Below are 6,383 nucleotides of genomic sequence, written 5' to 3'. Positions count from 1 at the left end.
GGTCACTAGGAAGAAGGCGGAGCACCTTAGTGTGTAGTGCAATTTATTCTCAACCTATCTCCTGTATGTCCCTGAATACGGCCATTAAAAATATATGACAATTTAGAGATACATTTTGATAAGAGGGAGTGAAAAGAGAAAACCTTCCCTTTGAGTTAAGGTGAACAGAATCTAGACACTGACACCAAGTCCAGAAAACTCAACATCACTATTGCTTTGTCAATTTCATTTGCTACCCAGAGTTCTAAGACGTTCAGAATCCTCCTATTTCTCCTTCTCTGCTGTTGACAGTTCTGATTAGTGGAAGCCTTGGAAATATCTAACAAATCCAAAAGCCTTTGTTTGTTTTGTGAGATGTTAGATGATCTTAGCAGCCTATTTCCTGAAGTAGCCTGTATTTCCCCTGGATGTTCCTTTAGTTCTTACTGTACTGATAAAGAGCATTATATCATTGTTATTCTCATTGTTATTCTGGCTGTGTCTACCAGACACAGTACAGTTCTGGTAGTACATTCTGGTGATGTACTACCAGAAATCCTGGCTTTTTCCCCTCAACATGTTCATGGAGACTGTGTCCTCAAAAAGATTTTTTAAAATCCTATTTTCTAATGAGAATAACACCACAATGGAAGACCTACATATTCCTACCAATTGTCTTAGAATTAAATAAATTGAAGGTATGGTAAATAATATGTCATTAAAACAAAGAAATATCTTTCTATAAATTTTCCTTCGAATGCCCAGACATTCCAAGTGGCTTCACTAATTCAGGTCATATAAAGTAAGCATAAATGTATGGCATGTGTTGTTTATTCAAAGAGCCCCAAATATGCATAGAAAGTATAAATAGAGATGATAAAAGCACATCTCTACAGTATGAGAAATTTGGCCATATCTAGACCTCTAGGGTTGAAGAAACCTGAGAAAGATCTATTCTGCCTCATATGATATATAAGGGAAATGAACCCCATAGCATTAAGTGACTTGCTTAAGGTCACCACGCTTACATTAATTCAGATGTAATTAATGCCAGTTTGGAGACTTTCTTAGAACTTAAGTGTAGTGTGGTGTGCTTATCAGAAGCCCTCTGTTATTATGTTATTATAGAGTTATTACGGAAGGACAAATTACCCCAGCTGTAGGAGTGTTGGCTGTGGACAGCACCCAGCTGAGTCCCTTTCTGGGACTTGCCCTTGGCTGCAGACTCTTGCTGAACTTGCTGACTCTTTACCAAGGTCGCCTTCCTATCCCCAAGGCAGCTTGCGTGTAATGACTAGGGTGTCTGGTTGATGCAGCGGTATAAAGGCCTGGTCCCTTCAGCCTTCACAGGAACAACTCTGAAGAGTCAGTAGGAGTAGCTGAAGCCATTGTCTCCCTGCATTGTGACCCAACTCCTTCCTCTTCCCAGTGCTGGTTTCCTCCCTCCCCTCCAGTCATTGATCTTGAAAGCACCGCCTAATAAATGTTCTGCATGCAATTTCCATGCTTCTCAGGGAGCTGAAATGGGGCATTAGACAAACCTTTGAAGGATATTTTAGATCAATGGTTCTTTTAAAAGATTGTACCAAGAAGTTTGAACTGATATCTTAAACTCTGTAAGTTTTCTTGGGTAATGAACATCTATTGAAAGCGGTAAGTTAACTCAAATTTAAATATGTATATATGTATATAAATATGTATGTATTATATATAACATATTATATATATTTATATTTTATTATTGTTATTATTTCTTTTTAGAGACAGGGTCCTGCTCTGCCACCCAGGCTGGACTGCAGCGGCTCAATTGTAGCTCTCTGCAGCCTCCAACTCCTGGGCTTAAGCAATCCTCCTGCTTCAGCCTCCCCAGTCAATAGGACTACAGGTATGCACCGCTACACTCAGCTAATTTTAATTTTTTCATAGAGACAGGGTCTCCTTATATTGCACAGGGTGGTCTCAAACCCCTGGCCTCAAGAGATCCTTATGTCTTGGCTTCCCAAAGCACTGGGATTACAGATATAGGCCACTGCATCCAGTGTATAACATATTATATACAACATATATTACCTATGAATTTATATGCACACATATTTCTAGTAATGCTGTCATATCTCAATAAGAACTTTAATTGGAACAATTTGGAAAGATGTATTCTCTTCACTTACTAGTTTTTTTTTTGCATTCTTTCCTTTCCTTAAGCAACAAATTCATAGTTATCAAAGAAAGGAGAAAGCTCCCTGGGTTTTGTGTTTGGGAAGAAGGGCAGGACGATTGGTGGGAATAAGGAGATGGAAGATATTTATGAGCTGGTCTTGTAAAAATTAAATCTGAGGATTAAAAAAATATACAGAAAATAAATATTTGTGGATACTATTATCTGGAATTAATATTTATTTTTAAACTGTCATATTTGATTTTTAAACATATGAAATAAGATATTACAGACACAGTACTTAAGATTTTCTCTTAACAACCACGTGGAGGCCTTGTCCTGTCTGCCCCCAGAGCTTGGCTGAATCACTGGCCAGCACAGCAGCAGATCCTTGACACCAAGAACACCGATGGGTAAATGTGGACAGGAGCCAAGGCTGGGGGTTTACTGTTTAGCATCAAATGAGCAGAGTGATGAAATCAGTGTTGAAAGCAGAACACACCTTCCCTGTTTATGGACATTCAATGATAATGGAGTTAGGAAGGTACAAATTGAATTCCAGACAATGAAACTTCAGTGAACAAACCCTTTGGGAAAATAGTTCTTTTATGACACTGCCAGTAACATTTTTAAAGTCTTCAAAATTTGCAGGGATTGCTTGGCTTGTGTAAAGGGGTTTGGAGTTCATAATGAATTCATAAATAACTCCTCACATCCCCAAGTAAATTTCTTCTCCTCCTTCCCTTTTCCAGTAAACTCACTGCTGAGTCACATGAGCCAGAAACCTGCGACTCTTCCTAGAATTCTTCTCTGGCATGCCCGATTGATTAAGCCTCTAAAGAGTTGTTCACATCCATTTCTTCCTCTTTATGCTCGCTTCTGTCCCTATTTGGACCCTCATCAGTTCTGGATTGTTGTATTGCAGAAGCTTCCAGATGGCCTTGATACTTTGGATCTCACTCCCCTGCCACCTACCCCACCCCACCTTACATGCAGGATTTACACCACCACCATAGGTGCTTCCCAAATTGCAGATCTGGCAGAGCATACATTAAACAAACAAAAAAACCTCCTTGGCAGTTTTCCACTGCTCATAAATTAAATCCAAGACCCCCAGGGAGGGCTCCAGCCCTCTGCCTTCTGGCCTCTGCCTGGTCTTCAGCTTCATGCACCAAGTCTCCAGGTTCATACTTTATATTCCTGTAATGCTGAACTGATTGTATGCCCCCCACCCCCAAATATTTCACAGCTCCATGCCTTTCATCAGGCCTCTTTTTTTGTCTTGTAATATAACCCTGGATTTGACCACTTCAGTTGGCTAGCTCATGCTTCAAGACTCAATGCTGTTGATTAAGGAAATCTTCCCTCATCTCTTTCAGTGGGGCCTGTCTATCTGTTTTTATGTCTGTCCCTCCTACTGTAATGTAAGCTCCAAATCTTACTAAACTCTGCATCCCAGCATCAAAAACAGTACCTACACTTAGTTATGCTTATAAGTGTTCATTGAGTGCCAGGTCAGGGCGGCTGGGAGAGAGGTTGAATTACTCTTCAGAAACCAGGAGTGTGGCCAGATCTAAGCAGCATGTGAACTCCCTGTTGCTGGATGCAGCATCAAGTGAGACAAGAGGGGCATGCCCAACACAGGCATGAGCAGAAGCCTTTGCCTTACCTGCAGTGGTCTCCTCTCCAAGAAGGAGGTGGAGGGCTGGGCTCCAGGGATGTTGGAGTATTTGCTGAATCTCTGAGAGCCGCTTGGGATCACATGGGCTAGATTACTGGGTAGTACGGACTTCATGTCATAGGGCAAGTGGCAGGGAAGGGTGAAGGTGGTAGATGTCATTGAGCACTGCTGGAGTACAAAAGAGCAGTAGCAAATTTTGCATGGAAGGGACTGGTCAGATGACATGTTCCTCCCTTTCTTTATCTTTTTCCTCTTCTTTTCCTCCTTTTCCCTTTTATTATTCTTTTCACTTCATCTTCCCCTTTTCCTTTAGTTTTTGCAGACATACTACATTTTGTATTCCAAATAACCTTTTGATAGTAGTGGTATATAAAAAGCGTAGAGAACATCTGTAGAAGTGCAAAATAAGTTTGGGCTCAAACAGAAGTTTGAAATTAAAATGATGAAAAATAAAGTAGTTCGTTCAAAGTTTGGCATCACCAGCTTTAAAATCAACTGTAAATTAAGCACTGCATTACACAAGGCACATTGCCTTGATGCATAAATCCAGTATTATTCTCGCTGCTAAAACAAAGTGCAAGTTCAAGATGACGAGTTGTGAACCCAAATGGGAAAATATGTGGAGTTAGGTGATATGGTACAATGCTTAATTTCCCTTAGCACCTGTCCATCATATATAAGGTATTGAGTGTCTTTGGTCATTTGTGGATCACGATTTGCATAAAATAGTTATGACTTTTTGTCAATGGCTTGAGATGCTAAAGATGTATGCTAGACTTCAGAGCATTTATATCGCAGATAAAACTACCAGCGATAGGAGCACATCAGAATTTCTGATGAAATTGAATTTATGGTGTTTTTTGCATTTTCTGTCTTTAGTTTAAAATATGTCCAAAGGCCAGGATATCATTTCAGACTCTTTTCACAGTATAGTCTTTTGACCTGCATGAGAATAATCTGAAATGCTGTTTTGATCCCTGGACCCCACCTCAGAGCTACAAGGTCGGAATAGCAGGGACCAGGCCTGGGCTCTGTGGTTTGTTTGAAAGCCATCAGGGCCCATTTTCCGAGGCATGCTTACTTAGAGTCTTCTGATTGTGCATTATGAAAGCGATGGCTGGTATCAGAGTAGCATGGACTGAAGTGATGAAACATACCATAAGCTCCAAATGATATTGGATGGAAGATATCGTTTGCTGCCACAAATGGCTGAATTGGGGTTAGAAAGTATAAATGTGGTACTCTTTGTGCCAGACAAATGGCAAAGCTAGCGAGCTTCAAGGAGGCTGACTTAGTGGTGGGGAAGGGCTCCCCGGTGGCCATGGGAAACTCTTAACGTGGTGAGATGACAAAGCAATGGCTCAAACAGTTTGATGACCCAGGAGGTCATGGGTCTTAACCACTGCCAGAGGGTCTTAACCATAATTGTATTTGGCTGCCTGACTCATGCACGGGAGGTTTTTTTCTGAGCATAGTCCTGACCTTGAACAAAACCGCGCAGGGAAGTGGGCTGTTTTTGTAGGCTGTGAATTGCATCTGAGCCACAGCCAATTTCATTTGCTGCTCTGTACAGCTCCCGGGCCTTCAGCTAGCCAGCCCTTCTGCCACTGTGATGAGGCAAGCCTGCAGTAAAACTGCGGTGCCAGATGCATATGCAGTCGGCCCCTTTTCCTTGGTGCGTGAAACAGAAAGTCATATTGTGATCCCTCTCCATGGCTTTGAACCCATTTGGTGGTATCTCAGAAGCTTTTAAACACATTTTCCTGCTCTGATCCATTCCTTTTTCTGACAACTTGAACAGCGCTATACCTATTACATAACTCCTGTATCTAGCAACATAATTCCTAATAAAGTATATCAGCAAAAAGGCACCCTCTATTTTATTTAATAGAAGCATTGCTGTTCATGATATACTCACACGACATTTTAGAAAAAGATACTAGATTTATTAAAAAAATTTTTCAGGTTCCTCAAGCCTTGGGAGTATGTGAACACTCACTACTAACTTAGAAGCTGTTGCTTCCCCACTGCGCTGCCCAGCTTCATTGTGAGCAGATTGAGAGGGTTATGGCTCACTTGTTTAAGCTCTGGATGTTTCTTTCTGGCTACAAGAGAAAACATTTAGGTGCCCTGAGGCCTTGGACATGCCACCATCCTGACCTCATAGAAAGCCTAGCAGCTCTGCTTCTGTGCCAGTCGAAGTTAGAACATTCTTGCAGACCTCCAGATTGTGGTGCTTACATACACTTCTAGGGGATGCAGCAAGGCTGTCCACACTGAGGTGGGAGGGAGGATAGAATAAGAGAGAGCAAAGGGCTTCTACTTCAGGGTCTCTGACAGTGTTGCCCACTGGTTCCTGCCTTGCTGAATCTCTCTGATAATTCTGGACTCTGGGCCTTGTCTGTCTAGAGCTATGGCACCAATTAGTGCCTCCCAGCTTACCTGACCTCCCTGGGATGCTCCTCTTCTTCTTCTTCTCCTTCTCCTTCTCCTTCTCCTCCTTCTCCTCCTTCTCCTTCTCCTTCTCCTCCTCCTCCTCCTTCTCCTCCTCCTCCTCCTCCTCCTCCT

This window comes from Mandrillus leucophaeus, unplaced genomic scaffold, assembly GCF_000951045.1.
Source record: "Mandrillus leucophaeus isolate KB7577 unplaced genomic scaffold, Mleu.le_1.0 Scaffold764, whole genome shotgun sequence".
NCBI classification, from domain to species: Eukaryota; Metazoa; Chordata; class Mammalia; order Primates; family Cercopithecidae; genus Mandrillus; species Mandrillus leucophaeus.
This window is presented reverse-complemented; position numbering follows the sequence as displayed.